At 42.1% G+C, this 22939-nt stretch overlaps 1 long non-coding RNA gene across 1 annotated transcript; it reads left to right on the top strand.

Annotated features, from left to right (window-relative positions):
• The first annotated feature begins 4987 nt into the window (after positions 1-4987).
• On the top strand, positions 4988-22287 carry LOC137543969 (uncharacterized). The gene is made up of 3 exons (XR_011025681.1): positions 4988-5068; positions 20130-20227; positions 22136-22287. It is a non-coding gene; the product is annotated as an uncharacterized lncRNA (long non-coding RNA).
• The last annotated feature ends 652 nt before the right edge of the window (positions 22288-22939 follow it).

The raw sequence follows: 22939 nt of genomic DNA, 5'->3' as shown, positions 1-22939 counted from the left end.
CCATAGTCAGATCCCATAGTGTGTTAGAACCAGGTGGACCTGGAAATTCACACTTAGCCAGATTACTGTGTTATTGCTGTGTTATACTTTAGACCAGTTCCAGGGTGTTGAGACCACGGACCTCACACCCCAGCCTAGGGATACTGTGTTATTACTGTGTTATACTTTAGACCAGTTCCAGGGTGTTGAGACCACGGACCTCACACCCCAGCCTAGGAATACTGTGTTATTACTGTGTTATACTTTAGACCAGTTCCAGGGTGTTGAGACCACGGACCTCACACCCCAGCTGTGTTATTACTGCGTTATACTTTAGACCAGTTCCAGAGGGTTGAGACCACGGACCTCACACCCAAGATTAGGGATACTGTGTCATTGCTGTGTTATTCTTTAGACCAGTTCCTGGGTGTTGAGACCACGGACCTCACACTCTAGACTAGGCCTCTGGTTGATATCTGTTATGACCTATTGCTCTCTTGACCCTTCTTCTGCTTTCTGATTCGGTACCTATGCATATCTGATTACCTGTTGCCAACCCTGCCTGTCCCTGGTTACCGAATCAGCCTTCTGTCTCTGTACCTTATCTGCTCGTGTGTTGCCGACCCGGCCTGGCCAACCCTTCTCTACCTGTGACACCCCCCCGGTGGGGTGTCCAGTAGCTGCATGGACTCCCTGTCCCTCAGAGGGACCTCTCTGCAATCCAGTCAGGGACTCTATCTCATAGGAGCCCTTTGACTGCAATAGAGTCTGACTCCCAGCAGTTCAGGGAGTCACTGGCTCTCTGGTTATCTCCAACCCTGACCAGGGGATACTCGTTATACGGCCTAGGGTCACCTGCTCCTCAGGTGGTCCAGGCTCATATACTGTTGCACCAAACACTTACACGTTATCAGGTGTCCAGAGGTTAGTTATACTTGTATTATTGGTGATTCTGCAGATCATCAATAATCAGGTATATATCTGTATTCTTGGTGATACTGCAGATCACCAATAATTAGATTCTCTCTGTGTGCTGACACCGATCGTTACAATATCCATGTGTGATATTAAAAGTCCACAATGAAATATAAGATCCAGGGTGTGCCCTTTCTTGTGGGTGGGGAGGTAGACAGCCTGAGAGAAACCCAGTTCACTCATTATGAGAAGTAGTTCACTTCCTAGGCGTGATCATCCACCCATGCATTAAAATCTCCCAGAATGATCCATCTAGGGTGTTCCACTGTAAAGGTGGCCACACACCATACAATTTTTTAAATATCTGTTCAATTTAAGAATTGCAATCAATTTTTCTGACTGATTGTAACAAATTAAAGAATCTGACCAATGTACCACACACACATGTTCAATTTTTCCCCAATTATGATAAAAATGATTGGAAACTCTGAGAAAATTGCTAGGGTGTGTATATTAATAAACTTACAATCCAACACACACCATACAATCTTTAGAGAAATTGAACAGAAATATCTGGCATTCCGGATCGATTTAAATCGAAAAAAACTGGAATTCCGATCGGATTTTTCAGTCGAATGAAAAAAAAGCTTTCGATTTTTTCGAGAGATACGATCGTTTTCATCGAATTGCTGTAAAATCGGATCATTTTATTGTATCGTGTGTGGCCACCTTAAGGCAGGATAAGAATTCAGAGATTTCTTCAAGAAAGGCTGGACCATTTTCTGGGGGGCGGTATATGAGCAATATGTTGATGTTTACTTCTGCTGACAGTTGGGCTGCAAGACATTCAAAGGTTTCAGTGGGGCCTATGGCCAGGGGCCTTATGTTCAAAGAGGATCTGAAGCATATGGCAACACCCCGACCTTGCGGACTTGTCTCTCACAGTGCAAGACTGAATAATTGGTCGGCACCGTTGCTTCAAGAGTTGGGCCTGCATGTTTCCCAAGCCAGGTCTCTGTCAAAAAGGTCAAATCAGAGAGCTCTATTAGGTCATGTATAGTTGCAGTCTTATTATTTATCGATCTGGCGTTGCAGAGTGTGACTGTGATTGAGCTTTGCTGGGGACAGCTATGTTTTTTAGGCTTCACTGTCAAACTTGTTATCCTTTGCCTGGTGTTGCAGAAACGGAAGGTTTTGCAGCTACATAGTAACAAATGGAAAACTGACAGTTTACAACACAGTGGCTGTAAAAACTGACAGTTTTTCCTGATCCTGATGGCCGGATCCGTACGGCTGGCTCTGCAAAAAAACTCTAATGTGAACCGGGCCTAATGTAAGATTCTTACTTAAAGTGAACCCGAGGTGAGAGTTACATGGAGGCTGCCATATTTATTTATTTTTAAGCAATACCAGTTGCCTGGCTGTCCTGCTGATTCTCTTCCTATAATACTTTCAGCCATAGACCCTGAACAAGCATGCAGCAGATCTTAAAGCCAGACACACATCCAGAACCGCTGGTGTATAGTGAGCACGAGTGTAACTAGAGTGGAGAAGCCCCTACGAATACAGGGGGGCCCAGAGCTGCAGGAGAAGGAGGATCCGCAAAACACAGTGGGATAGATAAAAGCCGGTATACTTTATTGAAAAAAACACATACAATAACACAAAAAAGCCACAGGAACAACTAGGGGCCCAGAGGTGTAGGGGACCCAACTACTAAAGTTCCCTTCTTCTGATACAGGGGACGATGCTTCAGATCAGGTGTATTTTGGTTACACTTGAATTGTATGTGAAGATCATGATGGCCACCAGTGGTGTAACTGCAAATCATGGAAACCCCCCCCCCTTCCCCCCAGCAAAACTTTGGGCCCCCCAATGTTTACACCCCTTCTCTTGCCAACCCCCTGTGACCCTCAGAGCCTGGGGGCCCATCTCACAAGGGTCATACAATGTGTACAGCCATCATGATTTTCACACCCACAACTAGTGTAGCCGCAAACACACCTGATGTGAAGTATTGTCCCCTGTATCGGAAGAAGGGAAGCTTAGTAGCTGGGGCTCCACCCAGCTCTGGCCCCCCTGTGATTGCTTCCCTTACACCCCTGATGGCCACTCTTGTGGTATGACCCTTGTGAGATGGGCCCCAAGGCCAAGAAGGGCATTAAGGGGAGGCAAGGGAAGGGGTGTGAACGTTGGAGTGGCCTAACAAAGTTTCCCTGGGGGACCCCAAGAATTGTAGTAACGACTCTGATTGTGAGCCTATAGCTTATAAATTTCACAGAGCCGCACCAATCCAACATGCATACAGCTGCATAAACCATATTCCGCACAGTTACATTGCTGAGCATGTGACATCACGGGGAGGGGGGAGGGGTTACATACTATACATACATACATAATATACAGCAATACATAGATATCAGAATTGTTTCTGATGCTGAAACCAGAATAAATAACGTAAATGTGAGTATAAATTGACTACATTCTACTCCATGGCACTACAGTGTCTCTTTAAATCAGAAAAGACCACCGTGTGTTATCACCTTTATTGCTACATTTGGTAGAAAGGACATGAGAATACTAATCATGATAAGTGTAAATATTGTGCTATTGGCAAAGCAAAGGCTAGCGCTGGTATTGCTGAGTAGATGTATAATGGTTTATGCGTAAAAAATTGAGTTTTATATTTGTATTTATATTCATTGTAGGACAGGAGTGGTATTTGTGTCTATTGACATAACTACAAATCATGGGGCCCCTAGTGAAACTTTGGGGCCCCCAATGTCCCCACCGCTTCCCTTGCCTTCCCTTGGTCCCCTTCCCAGCCTTGGGGCCCATCTCACAAGGGCCATAAAACAAGTGTGGCCATCAAGATCTCCACTCCCATAACAAGTGTAGCTACCCCTGTAGTCCCCTGTATGGGAGGAAGGGAAGGTTAGAAGTTGAGGCCCCTCACAACTCGGGGGGCCCCCCTGCTTGCAGGGGCTGCTTCCCTCTAGTTACGCCCTGTTAGCTTCCATCCGCGCACAAGGGGATATACGAGTGACTATAGGATGAGCAGGGCCGGGCAGAGGCAAGAGAGGCTCCAGCCTCAGGGCGCAGTATAGGAGGGGGCGCACAACTCACTCAGTTATCATTCCCCTATTGTGTTTGAAGCAGAGAGAAATAAGAAAAGGGGGTACATGGCAGTGACTGCAGCCAGATAACTAGAGATTAAGGTGTGGGGGCCCTGGGGCACCTCTAGTCTAATAGCAATCAGTGTGTGACAGCTGGGATGGGAGGGATGGAGGGGCGCACTTTGGTGTCTCTTGGGTCCTGGAGGACCTTGTCCCGGCTCTAATAATGAGTGGAGGTTGTGGTTGGGATGGTGTTTCTGGAGCTTAGTGAAGAAATGTATTGAGGGAGAAGTTTTAGAAAGCTTTGTAACTTCTTTCAAAAAAAAAAAAAGAAAAAAAAAAGCTATATGCTATTTTAGGAAAGAAGTATAAAATAAGCGTGAATAATAAGCCAATCAGACTTTATTCATGTACACTGATACTAATTACTAATCGAATTCTTCTTTCCTCTTCAAGAAGTATTACAGCACTTCAAGCAGCAGAAATTGGTCTCACTCATATACGGAACAGATTTAATTATAATGTAAAATTGCTATTTTTGCCTTCCTTGTTGGTTTCATTTATAGTCAAATACGCTCTATACAGTCGCAATCACCTTTTCTCCACAACAGCTTCAAGTACATGATAATTTTACTTTCCCCATTATCTCTGCATTTGACTTGCAAAACAGTTTTAGAAGTTGAAATGGCTCTTCCAAGAAATTCAGCGATAGGCGCTACATTTTTCTTGCAGTGAGATTTGGTAAGACACAAAAGTTACCCTCCCTCAACCATTCTCTTGTGTTTGGGTGGAGAGTGCTGTTTAGTTATTGAACCAACGTGAAAATCCCTTTTAAAGTGAAGTTGAACCTCTTGAGGTGTGCACAAACCTGTGGTGTAAGTCACTCATCAAGGATCGGGACATCGCTGTACAGGCTGCCCGCTTGTACAGAGGCGTGCCAGTTATGTAACTGCCGATACGGACCGTTGCAGTGCTGGGGGCAGAGGGATGATGGAGCGGCGCATACGTGATGTCATGCGGGGAGCAGCATCCTTAAAAAAGAGTTGCCCACCCGTTGGGTGAGTAGATCTGCCGGGCAGATCGATCATAGGTTATGGGTCTGGGGCTGCCATACACACGATTGATTATCAGATTAGGCTGTCGTTAAATGCCGTCTCAAGCATGTGTACAAGACCTTAAAGGTAAAAATAAACAGCTGATATAAACATTTGTATCTTACCTCCTAAAGGTGGGAATCATCCTCGATTGGGAACATCAGTTGTTAGGTGTCTACGCATACACCTAACAACTGATGTTTCCCATTGAGGATTGGGACCCAAACTCCTAGGGCCGGCTTGTACAGAGACATGTCTGTTGTGTAGCTGTTGCCATCCAGGGGGGGGGGGGGTGCAGGGGGGACGAAGCGCCCCCTGTCAAGGTGGAGCGGCTTCTTCAAGAAGTTGACTGCCACTCGGCCATGTTGATCCACGCATACTTATGAACTGGCCACCAGGAGACTTGGGCGCAGGTTACAGCCGTTATATGGCTGATCCTGCTGCTGCACACAAGTCTCGGCGGCGTTAATTACTATTCCCCCTCCAGGCCCCATGGATGGTGGGGAATTATGTAGTTCGGCTTTCAGCTATTGCTGGTGGCCGAATTGCAGTGTTTTAAAAACAACTTCAGCTCCGTCTTCTGACGAAGTTACTGACTGTGCGCCGCTATAGCCATAATTCCTATTACGGCCTATGGTGGTGCCAGCTGTGCCCAAATCTCCTGCACTGTTATTACAGCGCCCATGATTCACTGGATCCAGCTATCCGATGGATCGCTTGCCGATCGTCCGTCACTGGTCGGGGACCTCTTTACACACACCTGGCTGAGGAGGTTACAATCAGCTTCATTGGCCAACGTTAGTCAGGCAGGTGTGCAAGGCTTAGAATGATTTTTTTTTAGATATCTCATGTTTTTATTGTATGTTTAAACTTTTACAAAGTAGATTTAATGTTTTATTGTCTCTGCTTAATAGCAGTCTATTAAGTGTTCCAGAGACAAAATACAGTACATAAAGTAGTGCTCGCTATGCTACTTTGATAAGGCGTGTTAACTTTGATAAGGTGTGATATCTTTGATAAGGTGTGATATCTTTTCATAAGGTGTGATATTTGAGTTATTACGGTTTAGCGAATCAAGCCCATAGTGTGGATCTGGCCTTACTCCTTTCCCATACCTGATATCTCCTGCCTTTTCTGTGTCTACATTGAAGCTGCCATCTTGTCAGTGATGTCAGAATTGTGCACAGAATAGGGAAAATTCACAACACGCAAGTCACCTCAGCTAAAACAGTTAAGAGTTTCTTGTGTGTATCCCCTCTTGGAGGATTAACGGTAAGTGTAAATAGGAAATTGCCATAGTTACTAATTAGCTGTTTATGTTTCCTCAGCATATTGACTAAAACTAATCTGGACTCTTGTGTATTCTCTCTGCTTCTTAATTGAAGCCCCTTTTTCTTCTGGTGGAGTCAAGTGTGCATTTCAATGTTCCTGCTTTGTTGGAGAATACTTGGCAGTGGAAAACCAGCAGCTCCTTTGTTTTGAAGACGCTGCAAGCCAAACAGAACTGAATGATGGACAAAGTCTATATGGGGTCACTAATGGAAAGATGAATGAACTTTTAGTGACCCTCCCATAATGCAATGTATGTCAACTCAAACTCCCTTTTGCAAAATGTGATATCAGCACACTCTGCTCAAGTCTACAAGCATTGAAGGGGTTGACTGAGACTCAACTTGACACATTTAACAGCCAAGAAGGACACAGAAGTCTGAAGACTTACGTAATCCTGCTGACAAGCAGTTTCTGCATTTAGTAATGTGTTCTGTTTTGCAAAACCAAGTGATTCTGGGAGTGAGAATATTATTAATGTGTGTTTATATAGTGATGGCATCCTCTGCAGAACTGCACAGAGTATATAGTCATGTCACTAACAATCCCTCAGATAAGCTCCTAATTAAATCTCTACCTATTCAGTAAGGAGTTATTGGGCAAGACTCCCTAACACTACTACTACTAACTGAGTGCCCTCTAGTGGCTGCCTCACAAGTGCTTTGAGTGCAGGAGAAAAGCTCTACACAAATATAGGAATTATTATTATTAAGGTGGCCACACACATTAGAATTTTTCTGATCAATTTTACCCCAATTCAATTAAAATGATTAATTGCACCAAAATACCAAAAGGTTTTTGTTTTCAATCAAGAAATGTGATCTAATGTCCTGTTTTTTTCCGGGCAATGTAGTGTTAAGTGGTAGTTGTAATGCTAAACAGCAAATGTTGATCGGATGAGATCTTGATAGATGTACAGAGATGGAAAATGGTGATAAAAGTCACAGTGGAAAATGTAGTTCTATGAAAATGCTAAATGATTTAAAGTTGAGTATTGAATGAAAGGTTACCAAGCAAGAGGGTTTTCTAACAACCAACTTTTCGACAATTGTGATCTTTTTCTCCGAAACTGTGGCAATGTCGAACACGTGCGTGTTAAAACAAACAATTTCTTCAAAACTTTCCAATCGGCTGAAAAATTGGATCGGATTCGTTAAATTGGATCAAAATAAAAAAATATATATATACTAGCCGACCAGCGGCGTAGCATACCCTGCATAAGAGGGTAGAGGGCAGGAAAGGGGTATTGGGCACAGCGGCGGGGAGGGGGGTTGGACCCCCCCCTCAACTGGGTCCCCATGTGCACTCCCCCCCCTCCTCCTCCCTCATCCAGGTCCCCCATGTGCGCTCCTCCTCCTGCTTAAGCACAGTAGCAGCCGCCACTATTAGTAAGAGGCAGCGGGCGGGGATGGCTCACCTCTTCCGCATTCCATTGTGCGTTCCACTGTCGTCACTTCCTGCAATGCCACACACTGTATTGGTGTAATTTGCCTTTTTAAAACAGAAGGAAATCTGCAATAATTCAGCTATAAGTGAACATTTGTGTTTACTCACAATGCACTGCTACTAAATATGCAAATTACCCCTTTTCCCCCTTGGTAAGCCAAGCAAGCATCCAGAGCCGCTGGTGCATAGCAAGCATATAGCTTTAAATTTTACACAGTCATATCAAACCCACATGTAGACAGCCTGGTTCAGACTTTTGGTCCTCATCAATACATGGCAGGGATTGATACGGCTGTATGAGATAGGGCTTGGACCAGTACAACAGAGTAACCAAGCAGCTCAGGGTGACCCAAACCACTCGGAATGTCTAGGGGGATAAAAGGGACCAAAAAGACCTCCTACTAAAAAAAGCAAAGCTTGGTGTAATTTGCCTTCCTAAAACAGAAGGACCTATGCAATAATTCAGCTATAAGTGAACATTTGTGGTTACCCACAATGCACTGCTACTAAATATGCAAATAATTCCTTTTCACCCTTAGTAATCCAAGCAAGCATCCAGAACAACTGGTGTATAGCCAGCCTATAGCTTTAAATTTTACACAGCCATATCAAACCCACATGTGACATCCTGTTTCAGACTTTTGGTCCTCATCTGTACATGGCAAGGATTGATATGGCTTTATGAGATAGGGCTTGGACCAGTACAACAGAGTAACCAAGCAGCTCAGGGTGACCCAAACCACTCGGAATGTATAGGTGGGTAAAAGGGACCAAAAAGACCTTCTACTAAAAAAAATCAAAGCTTAGTGTAATTTGCCTTCTTAAAACAGAAGAAAATCTGCAATAATTCAGCTATAAGTGAAAATTTGCGATTACCCACAATGCACCGCTACTAAATATGCAAATTATTCCTTTTCACCCTTGGTAAGTTAAGCAAGCCTACAGCTTTAAGTTTGACACAGTCACATCAAACCCACATGTGACAGCCTATTTCAGCCGTTTGGTCCTCATCAGTACATAGCAAGGATTGATAAGGCTGTATGAAATAGGGCTTGGACCAGTACAACAGAGTAACCAAGCAGCTCAGGGTGACCCAAACTACTAAGAATGTATAAGAGGAAAAAAGAGACCAAAAAGCCCTCCTACTAAAAAAAGCAAAGCTTGGTGTAACTTTCCTTCTGAAAACAGAAGCAAATCTGCAATAATTCAGCTATAAGTGAACATTTGTGGTTACCCACAATGCACTGCTACTGAATATGCAAATTATCCCTCTTTGCCCTTGGTTTGATATGACACTACTTCTTCTTCTTGCTTGGGCCAGCCCCTTCTTCTTGCTTGGACCGGCCCTGGGGGCAGGGCGCTACTTCTTCTTCTTGCTTGAAGGTTGAGGCACTTACTCTATTATATATATAGATGACGTGTGTGGCCAACCTTAATCATAGTCTAATGCCGTACTATAAGCTAAGGCCAATTTTAGGGGGGGAACTATTTCACTTTTCACCATGTTTTTGGGATGTGGAAGGAAATACAGATGTGTCCAGACGCACACAGAAGCAGAACAAACAAACTCCATGCAGATAGTGACCTGGCTTTGATTTGAAACCTTGTGCTTTAGCAGTGCAAGGCAAGAGTGTGATTGTTGAAATAATACTTTTGCCTGAATTTAATATATTTGTTTTATTTATTAAGTTTGTACCAAAGATACATTTAAAATGTTTTGAGGTTTTTTTTTTCAATTTCTGTGCACACTAAAAATCATAGTTACTGCATTCTCTTTAAAACCAGCTCCCCATCCTCTCCACTGAAAGAGCAGAAAACTCTCCCATCATGCAGTTCTATACTGACCCAGGAAGTGGAAGCCATGCTAGCAAATGAAAGCTACTATTCACTGATCAACTAGTCAACAGCTGTGTGATCAGAAGCTATTGGCTAGCATTTGCAATGGTCACTGAAGTGTGAATTAGGATCATTTTCAACTCATTTCTAGTACTGAAAGCTAAATCTCATCTTAATGTGTCTTTGGAAGTGCCTAGGTCTTTGCCACTGGCTCTTGCCCTTAGCAGCTTTCACTGGGAAACGAACTAGCCTTAGCAACGTGGCGACTGTCTGCAGTGTCCATAGCAACTCCCCTCCTGTCAAATATGATTTATCATTGAGCACTTTTCCCATTTCCCAGCTATTCATATAATGCAACATCCGTCTAAATACGCTAACGCTGTGTCAATGTTGAAAAGAGCTGGATTTCAGGGAGATTAAGCACGTTTCTAGCTAATTACAGCTGGATATGAATAAAGGACAACTCTACCTATAATGGTGCTGTAGTTTCTTACCTATATGAACGTATAAGAATCCCCCATGAGGTGGTGGACTAGTCCAAAAATTGTTGGCTCTGTCAAATTTTAACTGCTTACTTTTTTTGTAGTAGCGGTCCTTTAACAGGGGATTTTATTTTGGGGGAAGAGGAAAGTGTTATAATCACCATATTGCAAGTCACATCAGTGTTACAGCTCAGACAAACTCAATGCACTGTTCTTGTCCTAGAAACTTTCATTCTGAGACAGCAGTTACTTTGCTCATATTTCCTCAGAATATGTAATAGACTTCAAATAAACCTAAAAAGCACCGTCACCCTATCAAATCAGCTTAATAGCTTTTCTAACACAAATGTGTTCTAGTGACGGTTTTCCTACATTTGGTTACATGATTACCACAGTTTGATTTGGGAGCCTCGTATTTCTCTCCCCTCGGCACCTCCAGTCAGAGGCAGACTGACATGTTTATTGCACTGCAGACATCATAACTTGTGGGACCGGGAGTGGAGCGTGCAGTGGCCTTGTAGCTGCACCTCTGGCGGAGGGAACAAAATATGTTCTTTTGCTTTATTAAAGTATTTGGATTAAAAAGAAAACTCTGGAAAGTGCCAGACAGTCATTTCTAACCAGACTGTGTGATGTAACTGACTGCAGCAAACAGTGTGCAAAAATCGTTTCTGTGTTATTAAAAAAGCGACGACAAATGGGTGAAGGCAGACCTGAAGCGAGATGAGAGAAAATGAAACCATTATATAGTTTAAAAGAGAACAGAGCTGATTTATTGCAAGGAACTATGCTTTGTAGACTCCTTTGACTGCTAACAGGGCAAGGATAATTGTATTATGTGGCCAGGCCAAATATTTGAAATTTCATTTTAATATGAATCAGTCTAGTAATTAATGCAGACTCTTTTTTTTTTTTTTTTTTAAGTGAACCTGAAGTGAAAATAAACTGAAGAGTTTAGCAATTGCATTTTTAAAACCTAATGCTAAATAGGACTTTCCTGGATTCCCTCATCCTTATTTTAGTTTTATAGATTAAAATTAGAGTTGAGCCGAAATTTTCGTAATTTCGCATTACTATAATTACGCATGCGAAATTTGCGATTACGATGCGAAATTACGGTAGCGTAATTGCCATTAAAATCGTAATTGAAAATACCGTAAGCGTAATTTTCAACGCGTAATTTCGTTCATGCCGTAATTTCGCATTAAACGCTACCGTAATTTCGCATTAAACCGTAACGCTCCGTATAATATAAAAAAGCCGCCGACTTTAAGGGTTAATAGCAAAGCCCCCTTAAATGCTAAGAGCCTCAAATTTGGAGAATATATTAATGAGATCAGGAGGAATAAGAGGAAAAATTTTTTTTTCAAAAAGACCTTATAGTTTTTGAGAAAATCGATGTTAAAGTTTCAAAGTAAAAATGTATACATTTAAAAACCCGCCGACTTTAACGGTTAATAGCAAAGCCTGCTTAAAGTTTAGGAACACCAAATTCCTAGGGTATATTAAGGGGATCAGTGGGAATAAGAGGAAAACATTTTTTTTCAAAAAGACCTTATAGTTTTTGAGAAAATCGATTTTTAAGTTTCAAGGGCAAAAATGTCTTTTAAATGCGGAAAATGTCAGTTTTTTTTGCACAGGTAACAATAGTGTATTATTTTCATAGATTCCCCCAAGTGGGAAGAGTTTTACTTACTTCGTTCTGAGTGTGGGAGATATAAAAAAAAACGACGTGGGGTCCCCCCTCCCAGACCTCTTTAACCCCTTGTCCCCCATGCAGGCTGGGATAGTCAGAATGCGGAGCACCGGCCGCGTGGGGCTCCGCACCCTGACTATACCAGCCCGCATGGTCCATGGAGTGGGGGGTCTCGGAAGGGGAGGGGCAGCCAAGCTTTCCCCTCCCCCTCCGAGCCCTTGTCCAATCCAAGGACAAGGGGCTCTTCTCCACCTCCGATGGGCGGTGAAGGTGGAGGCCGCGATTTCCTGGGGGGGGGGGTTCATGGTGGAATCTGGGAGTCCCCTTTAAAAAGGGGTCCCCCAGATGCCCACCCCCCCTCCCAGGAGAAATGAGTATAGAGGTACTTGTACCCCTTACCCATTTCCTTTAAGAGTTAAAAGTAAATAAACACACAAACACTTAGAAAAAGTATTTTAATTGAACAAAAAACATAACCACGAAAAAAGTCCTTTAATATTCTTAATTAACCATTAATACTTACCTGTCCCTTTAAATAAATGATCCCTCGCAATAGCCTCGGAAATGTTCTATCAGTTACAATGTAACAAAGTTATTACAATGTAACAACTTTGTTACATTGTAACTACGCCGCACCCGATGTCACTCGCCGCTCAGCCGCCGCAGCAATTACGCGTCCATGCAGGACGCTAAGTTCCCGCAGCTCCCACTGTCCACCCCGCCCACATCTGTCACCCACATGTGGGTGACATGTGGGAGAGGCGGGGAGGGCAGCGGGGCCGGCGGGGACTTAGCGTCCTGCACGGAGTCCGGACCCGACAGAGCTCTGAGCTATATAGCTCAGAGCTCTCTAAGCATCTTTGTATTTGGGCTCCAAGGAGCCCCATTGGTCCTTAGCAGACCAATGGGGTTCCTTCTGATTTGAAGGAACCCCATTGGTCTGCTAAGGACCAATGGGGCTCCTTGGAGCCCAAATACAAAGATGCTTAGAGAGCTCTGAGCTATATAGCTCAGAGCTCTGTCGGGTCCGGACTCCGTGCAGGACGCTAAGTCCCCGCCGGCCCCGCTGCCCTCCCCGCCTCTCCCACATGTCACCCACATGTGGGTGACAGATGTGGGCGGGGTGGACAGTGGGAGCTGCGGGAACTTAGCGTCCTGCATGGACGCGTAATTGCTGCGGCGGCTGAGCGGCGAGTGACATCGGGTGCGGCGTAGTTACAATGTAACAAAGTTGTTACATTGTAATAACTTTGTTACATTGTAACTGATAGAACATTTCCGAGGCTATTGCGAGGGATCATTTATTTAAAGGGACAGGTAAGTATTAATGGTTAATTAAGAATATTAAAGGACTTTTTTCGTGGTTATGTTTTTTGTTCAATTAAAATACTTTTTCTAAGTGTTTGTGTGTTTATTTACTTTTAACTCTTAAAGGAAATGGGTAAGGGGTACAAGTACCTCTATACTCATTTCTCCTGGGAGGGGGGGTGGGCATCTTTTTAAAGAGGACTCCCAGATTCCACCATGAACCCCCCCCCCCCCCAGGAAATCGCGGCCTCCACCTCCACCGCCCATCGGAGGTGGAGAAGAGCCCCTTGTCCTTGGATTGGACAAGGGCTCAGAGGGGGAGGGGAAAGCTTGGCTGCCCCTCCCCTTCCGAGACCCCCCAATCCATGGACCATGCGGGCTGGTATAGTCAGGGTGCGGAGCCCCACGCGGCCGGTGCTCCGCATTCTGGCTATCCCAGCCTGCATGGGGGACAAGGGGTTAAAGAGGTCTGGAAGGGGGGACCCCACGTCGTTTTTTTTTTTATATTTCCCACACTCAGAACGAAGTAAGTAAAACTCTTCCCACTTGAGGGAATCTATGAAAATAATACACTATTGTTACCTGTGCAAAAAAAACTGACATTTTCCGCATTTAAAAGACATTTTTGCCCTTGAAACTTAAAAATCAATTTTCTCAAAAACAATAAGGTCTTTTTGAAAAAAAAAAATTTCCTCTTATTCCCACTGATCCCCTTAATATACCCTAGGAATTTGGTGTTCCTAAACTTTAAGCAGGCTTTGCTATTAACCGTTAAAGTCGGCGGGTTTTTAAATGTATACATTTTTACTTTGAAACTTTAACATCGATTTTCTCAAAAACTATAAGGTCTTTTTGAAAAAAGATTCCTCCTGATCTCCTTAATATATTCTCCAAATTTGAGGCTCTTAGCATTTAAGGGGGCTTTGCTATTAACCCTTAAAGTCGGCGGCTACCTAACATTGATCCATGCGTCAACTTTTCCGCTTGGGAGCATGACTATACGCATTAATTTCGTAATACCACCGGTAATGCGAAAATTACGCTTACGCAAAATTTCGCGAAATCCTTCTTCATTACGATTATGTACTTACGGCCATAATCGTAATTACACTAATTACGCGAAATTTCGCAAAATCGTAATTACGTCATTACGCTCATCTCTAATTAAAATACTAGATTTTACCAGTTTTTAACCACCTCACATATACAGGTGAAACTTGAAACTGAAAAATTAGAATATCTTGCAAAAGTCCATTTATTTCAGTAATTCATCTTAAAAGGTGAAATCAATATAAGAACGAGCTTCTTTTACCCTCTTCTACAATTACCTCCTCACATTCACGTGTACAAGACTTCTCACGTGCCTCACCCCTCCTATGGAATGCCCTTCCACAATACATCCCCCACTCTCCCACCTTTGAAATCTTTAAACGCTCCCTCAAAACCCACCTTTTCCAACAAGTATATTCTCTAGCTTAGGCCATGCACCCACTAAATAACCTAATTACGCACTGCCTGTACATATACTGTATACTCCCCCCACCTCTTGTTTCCACCCCATTCCTTTAGATTGTAAGCTCGCAAGGGCAGGGCTCTCACCCTTTTGTGTTATGGAATGTTATTAATGTAATTGCTTGCACTCTGTTAGACATTTATACATTTTAGTCATCATGTTAAATCAAATTGTAATTAGCAGTTCTGTATTTTGTATCAGTGTTCATATTTGATGTATATCATTGTCTGTATCATCATGTATCCTTTGTTTGTTTTCTTACATTGTACAGCGCCACGGAATATGTTGGCGCTTTATAATTAAATAATAATATGAAGAAATAGGAACCCTTTGCAGGTGTTTTGGATGAATAAGCTGATTAGAGTCTGACACTTTTAGCCTAGAATATGGAACATTTTCACAATATTCTAATGGTCTGAGATTTTGATTTGAGGGTTCTCATAAGGTGTAAGCCGTATAATCATCAAAATTACAACAAATAAAGGCTTGAAATATCATGCTTTGTGTGTAATGAGCCTATTTCATATATTAGTTTCACCTTTTAAGTTGTATTACTGAAATAAATGGACTTTTGCCCGATATTCTCATTTTTCGAGTTTCACCTGTATATATGCCCCCTAAATACATCACTTGAAGACCCAGGGCATATCTATTTACACATCCTTGTGTTTACAAGCCACTGTAAACGATCTCCCATGCATGTGCTCCTGCATGTCCCTGTTAATGCAATGATTGGTGAATGGGAACATGTGTTCCCAAAGCCAATCAAAGTGACAGATGGATGAATAATCTCTGCTCCAGTGAGCAGCAGTGATTATTCATATGGAAACGCAAGTAAACAAAACAAACTCCCTTCTTGTACACTATCATAAGTATACAGGATAAAGCATAGGGACAACAAGTGGATACTAACATTAGAATAAAAATATATTAAAATACATTAAGAAATACATTTCCTATACTTATTAATCCCTTCTATTCCTTCCCCCTTCCCCATAGTGACAGCATTTAAAAAAAATAAATATAAATAGTACCCATTGGGACTCAGCTTTTTTAATACGTATGTCATGAGGGTGTATTACTGTTATTTTTTGCAAATAAAGGCTTGTAATTATTGATAAAGTGTAAACAAACACAAAACAGAAAAAATACACATTTATTTCCAAATAAAATATTGTCACCATACATTGTACTATTTACTGTAAATGTTGTAATAACCAGGACAAATGGGCAAATACTTTTTATTTTCAAACTATAATGGCTTAAAATTGAGAAACAATGACTTTTTTTTTTTTAAATATTCTTTTTCTCATTAAAATGTATATGAAATAAAATAATTCCTAGCAAAAAGTACCACTGTAAGAAAGCCATGTTTTTACCGCAAAAAAAACAAAACAAAACAATATATATAGATCATTTAAGTCTGATAAGTAGTGATAAAGTTACAATCAAATTAAAGGGAGATGCGTGAAATGTGATAATTGATCTTGTTTTTAAGGGAAAATAACCTGTGGTAACCTGTTGTAGGGAAGTGGATAAAGACTGTAGTGACATATAGTAGAATATATTAAATTATTCAGGATACCCACTTTTACCTTAATTATCCTGTTTTCAGCATCAGAAACACTTTCTACAGTATACAGTATCTATGTATTATTATTTATTGTATTTATAAAGCGCCAACATATTACGCAGCGCTGTATATTGGTATGTAACCACAACCTCCTAGTGATGTCACAGCCTAGGCTGTTTAGCTATGTGAATTCTCTTGATTAATTACCTCTTTGAATTTCCACAAAGTAGTAGCAGTAGGGTATTGTACCGTGTTAGCCATCAGTAAAAGCAAGACGTTTTAACCATTTATTGGCTAACTAAAAATGAATAGAGGCCTTGCAGCCTTCGTCGGGCTTATATCCTGTTAGTTTGCAGGCTGGTGGTACAGACAGCTATATACATGCAACATCAAAAGGGAAAACAGATATTTTTCTCAAGCATAAATACATGTCATTAAGATGCCTTAATTCAAACAACATCTAAATGGGGTTAGAGGTTGTTAGCTGAGATAAGGATCCTTGTTTACTCCATGCTCACAGACCTGGGATTAGGATTGACCCAGAGGTATCCTAAATTCTTAGTTCACAAGTTCAGCTAGAATGTCTGAGAAAGTTCAAATATCATCAGTCTCATACCAATATAAAAAGTTGTTGTCCTTATTCAAACCCTTCTCCACAGCTTTGAACCATGTAAATGACATGTATTTATGCTTGAGAAAAATATCTGTTTTCCCTTTTGATGTTACATGTATATAGCTGTCTATACCACCAGCCTGCAAACTAACAGGATATAAGCCCGATGAAGGCTGCAAGGCCGAAAGCTTGCTTATTTTTATTCATTTTTACTTAGCCAATAAATGGTATCATCCTGATTTAAAACTTCTTAATTTCCACAAAACATGCAGCGGGATAGGGGTAAGGTACAATGCTGGTACAGAAGGAAATTTAGTGACCATTATTTATTTTTTCAAGCTCTATACTTACCTGGGGCTTCCTCCAGCCACCTTCAGGCTGTTTGGTGCCTTCTCGTCCCGCTGGACAGCCTGGTACTTTGGCAAAGTTGTGTTTCATCACACATGCGTGTCTCAGTTGTGCTCCCATGGGTGGGAGTGTTCTGCACCTGCACAGTAGTACTGCAGAATGCTCTTGGCCACGGAAGCGCAACTTTGTCAAGGTACCGGCCTTCCAGCAGGAGACCAGAGTGGCCCGGGAGACATTGAGAGCTAGATCAGCCTGAAGGGGCTGGAGGAAGTCCCAGGTAAGTATAAATCCTCAGACACTATTCGTCCAGGTTCACTTTAAATAAATTAATTTTAAAGGGACTCTTTAGATTCTAGGGCTTTTCTGTCTCTTCTAGCCCCTTATACGCTCCTAGCAATTCTGTGTCACCATGTGCTATCTGGATACTCTGTATTGTCTTCCAGTGCTCTTACATCTTTAATTATCTACAGCTGCCACTCTTCTCTATGCCTCGCCTTGACATCGCCGTTTGTGACGTTCTGTATTTACGCGTTTCATTTTCCACAGTGCGGGGATTTGTTCTCTTACAATCAGCCAGTTTCTACCTCAATGTTGTTCCCACGTCGCTTTCTCGTCTTTACATACTGCAAGCACCTTGAAAACAGAAGACACAATGGATTTATTTGATTGAAAAAGAGCCACATTGTAAATGCAAGGTTAGGTTATTTAATAGATGATTTCTGGAATCCACAAAACATGGAATAAATGAACATTAGATACAGTGAAGGCTGGATGCTGTCATGTAGTCTGATCAAACTCTCAGCAAAAAGTCCCTTTGAGGGACGGTTTGTTTAGAAAAGCGTTCTGTCAGAAATGTGATGCAGATAAAGTGTCAGTGCTAAGTCATTGTGTAAAAGAAATAAAACAAATGTAGGTTTCTATACAAATAGCTTGTAAAAAATGTCTTCTGATGTCAGTGAATTCAGAATAATAAACTCGTACGTTTGTTCGGTAAAATTCACACAAATGGTTAAAGTACCCCTGAACTGAGAGGGGGTTTGCTTGCAGTCAGTAACATTTTATGTGTGGTACTGTCACAGCACCATTCTCTCACTCTAGTGCCCCCTGTGGTCCCAGCACTGGTTAGCCGAAAACTTCGACTGACTAGAACGTCAAATATGGGCAGGGAGGGAGATGCAGTTATCCTCCCTAGGAACCCTAGGTCACGCCCCTTCAATGCTGTAATAAATTACTTGTTAAAAAAAGACTGCACAGCAAAACTCACCTACCCCGGGTTGCCTTCGCTGTCTATTTCTTTCCTGCCAGCTCTCCAATTCCGCTGCAGTGCCCTCTCATAAATGTCGGCATTTTCACAGCAATGTCACTGACCCTGAAGTAACCCAGATCAGCACCATTGCTGTGGAAATGGCGGCATTTATGAGAGGACACTGCAGCGGAATAGGAGAGCTGACAGGATGGAAGAGACAGCAATGGGAACCTGGAGCAGGTGAGTTATGCTGTGGGGTCTTTTTTAACAAGTAATTTATTACAATTCAGGTAGCAGTGTTGTCAACCCATTCCTTTAATTTCTGATATATATACATTATTCAGGTCTTGTGGATTGTTAGATGCATTTCTCTCTGTTGTCCTTCTGTCCTGTGCAAGAGTTCAGATCCACTTTAAGTCAGAAATGCCCACTGTATGTATTTAAAGAGTTTAACCTGTAAAATTCCCTCTAATCTGTGACGTAGCACAAGTTGTAATTTGATCCCTCAGCTGTAACAGCTGACTGTGATGGCACACCGCTAATTGGTTATAGCAGGATGTTAACAATAAGTCTGCTTCCATGAAAGCAGAAAGTAGATGCACTGCAGATTTATTGCAGGGTTTGTATCAGCTGTAACAAAGTATTGTTTTTCTTTAACTAGTTGCTGTCCCCTGGGATGAGTATCTACGTCCCTGAAAGTATCACTTGAGCTCCCAGGGGTGTAGATCCTCATCCCTGTCTGTTTGCTCCTGTCCCATGCGCTCACGCGGCCCCTTGCAGTAGTGCACAGATTGGGGAATAGGAATTTAAAGTTGAAATGATTGCTGTTGCAACGAACAGCAGTAATCATTCCATTGTAAAGGACAGTAACTGTCATTTCCTGTTGGCCGGAAAGCAATAGAATATTGTTGCCATACATTGTACTATGGACAAAAATGGGAATAATAACCGGGACAAGTTGACAAATAAAATGTGTGGGTTTTAATTACAGTAGCATGTTTTATTTTAAAACTATATTAGCTGAAAACTGAGAAATAACAATTTTTTTTATTATTCACTTTAAAATGCATATAAAATAAAATAATTCTTAACAAAAAGTTCCACCAAAACAAAATCTAATTTGTGACGAAAAAAACAATGTATAAATCATTTCAGTGTAATAAGTAGTAATAAAGTTATTGCCAAATGAATGGACTCAGTGCTGAAATGTGAAAATTGCTCTGGTGTTTAAGGGGAAAAACCCTTAGGCCCCTTTCACACTGGGACGTTTTTATTGCGTTACCCTTTTTTACTGCAGGGTAACACTAAAGCAGTGAAATCTTGCAGATTGGATATGGTGTGATGTGCTGGGGGCATCTGATCTAACATGACGGCAACAGCATGTTCTTGTTGAGTATCCGCAGTGACATGCGGCGACCAGAAGCCATGTAAGTCAATGGCGTGCTTCGCGGTGCGCATGTGTGGAGGCGTGTTTTGTCAATACACTTCCGTGCAATTAGCATTTCCGCGCTAGAGTGCCTCACTTAAAGGATACCCGAGGTGACGTGTGACACGATGAGATAGATTTGTGTATGTACAGTGCCTAGCACACAAATAACTATGCTGTGTTCCTTTTTTTCTTTCTCTGCCTGAAAGAGTTAAACATCAGGTATGCAAGTGGCAGTTCCTTGAAGGAATGGAGAGACAGGAGGTCAATCGGCACTGCAGGTGCTTTATTCCAAAAGCAGGCACAGGTACAGTACAAAAAATCGTAAAGATAAAATTGATTCACATACCATAGGATGGAGTGGGGTGATGCGGTGGGTGCTGGGGAAAGGTGCCTGACGGCCGTTTCGCGCTACAATGCGCTTCTATGGAGGCAAAACTCCGCCTATGTTCTTCTAGCAGCAGCTGCCCCTAAGCTGCAGTGCCAACTAATTTTCCTTCACTTCTTCTTTTGCCTGAAAGTAGCAGTTCCTGTCTGAGTCAGGACTGGGTCAGACTACAGTGTTACCCTCACTGATAAGAAATTACAACTATAAAACACTTTCCTAGCAGAAAATGGCTTCTGAAATCAGGAAAGAGATAAAAAGGGTCAATAGTTCATAGATTTTAGCTCTGGCATACTTCAATGAATGTGTCATTGAGCAAAAACAATAAAACAGTAAAAACTTAAAAAGTAGATTTAAATATAATATAAATCTGTGGAATATCTTAAAAAGTCATTTTTAGGAGAAGGAAGATAGATACAATTTTTTATTTCATTCGTTTATTTTCACTTCGGGTGTCCTTTAAGGGCTCGTTTCCACTAGGGCGAATCCGCATGCGGGCACTGCATGCGGATTCGCATAGCTAATGTTAGTGGATGGGGCTGTTTCCACCTGTGCGGCGTGTGGGAGCGATTTGGCAGCGGGCCAAATCTGCACGGCGGGACCCACAGTTTTCGCCTGCGTCGGGAATCCGTGCGAATCGCCGCTAATGTATTTAATAGTAAAAACGCATGCGTTTGGTACATGCGTTTTTACCCGCGATTTCGCGTGCGATTTCGCACCCTTCCCAATGTTATTTTGTCCTGGCAGTGTCATGGTTAATTTCGCATGGCACCCTGCCATGCGAAATCGCACGCGAAATCGCAGGTAAAACGCATGCGGAAACGCACCCGCATGCGTTTTTACAAGCGTCGGAATGCCGGCGAAATCGCGTCGCACTAGTGGAAACGGGCCCTAAGAGTTGTTGAATTGCTGCCAGGAATTACATGAAGTCTCATTACCACGCATTAGCGCAGGTATATTCAAAGCCTTTTTGTAGCTTTGTGGTGCAATGCGATCATTTCATCCCAACGCACTCTAAACGCTGCTTGCTGGTGTGAAACCGGCCTCAGAGGTGAAGTGGTTAAAGGTTAATATGCTGTTGCTTGCCTTTCAGAGTAGAGATTAATTGTGTTAACAAGTAAGGTGGGATAATTCAGCTTTGCGAATCAACCCCAATGTCAGCAGACAAGCTGTTGTGCTGTATGTGTGAGTCTCAAGGGCCAGTTTCCACCTTTACTCAGAGTGTGCTTTTAAAGGATACCCGAACTGAAATGTGACATAATGAGATAGACATGTGTATGTATAGTGCCTATCACACAAATAACTATGCCGTGTTCCTTTTTTTCTTTCTCTGCCTGAAAGAGTTAAATATCAGGTATGCAAACGGCTGACTCAGTCCTGACTCAGACAGGAAGTGACTACAGTGTGACCCTCACGGATAAGAAATTCCAACTATAAAACACTTTCCTAGCAGAAAATGGCTTCTGAGAGCAAGAAAGATGTAAAAAAGGGGAATTTCTTATCAGTGAGGGTCACACTGCAGTCACTTCCTGTCTGAGTCAGGACTGAGTCAGCCATTTACATACCTGATATTTAACTCTTTCAGGCAGAGAAAGAAAAAAGGAACACAGCATAGTTATTTGTGTGCTAGGCACTGTACATACACATGTCTATCTCATCATGTCACATGTCAGTTCCGGTATCCTTTAAACAAAAAGGACTAATTCTTCTGGTCTCTGCAGACAACAGTCCCACTGCATAGAGCACAAGGTGTATCCATCTTTCACCAATGATTCCTCTTTCTATCAATCTAAGCGGTGAATGTGATTATTGCTATGTTTCCATCTACAGAGCGGTAGTACAGTGTGGAAAAGCAGAAGTGGATCTGGAAGAACAGCCCAGTGTGAGATGAGACCAAAAGCACAATTTCATGCAGTGAGCTGAGTGAGCAATAATTGAATTACAACAGATAATTGTGAACATGCATATTTTATTGGTGACAGCAGGACTCAAGGTGACGTGAGATGTATACTTACGTCTGTATGTACGGAAGGCATGATTAAATATGTATTATACTGTCAGAGCGTATTAAAGGGTAATGGTATAAGTACTGCACAGTTTGTTCTTCCTATGTTATTATCTCCCTCCAGCTATGACATGTAATAAAATGGGTGTTTTGCTGGATGTATGAGGTCCTCTTCATTCCCACAATGTGGCTCTCAGCTAAGGGCATAAATGAAAAATATGTATAATGTACTCACTTGTATAATAACTTACGGTTGTTACTTTTCGGTCACATGAAGGTGGAATTTTCAAACACCTTTTGTTTTAAAGGACCACTATCGTGAAAAATATAAATCTTAATATACATGTAAACACATAGAAATGAAAAGTATGTTTCCTCCAGAGTAAAATGAGCAATAAATTACTTTTCTCCTATGTTGCTGTCACTTACAGTAAGTAGTAGAAAACTGACAGAACTGACAGGTGTTGGAGTAATCCATCTCTTCATGGGGGATTCTCAGCATGGGCTTTATTCTGCATACAGACACTGAAAATGATTTATACAAAGACTAGACCTAAGGCCTGTTAACATAATGGGCGCTAGGCCTCCCTCACAACCCCCCTCCCCTCCTGCCCCTGTCACTACGCATG

This window comes from Hyperolius riggenbachi, chromosome 2 (assembly GCF_040937935.1).
Source record: "Hyperolius riggenbachi isolate aHypRig1 chromosome 2, aHypRig1.pri, whole genome shotgun sequence".
NCBI classification, from domain to species: domain Eukaryota; kingdom Metazoa; phylum Chordata; class Amphibia; order Anura; family Hyperoliidae; genus Hyperolius; species Hyperolius riggenbachi.
This window is presented reverse-complemented; position numbering and strand designations above follow the sequence as displayed.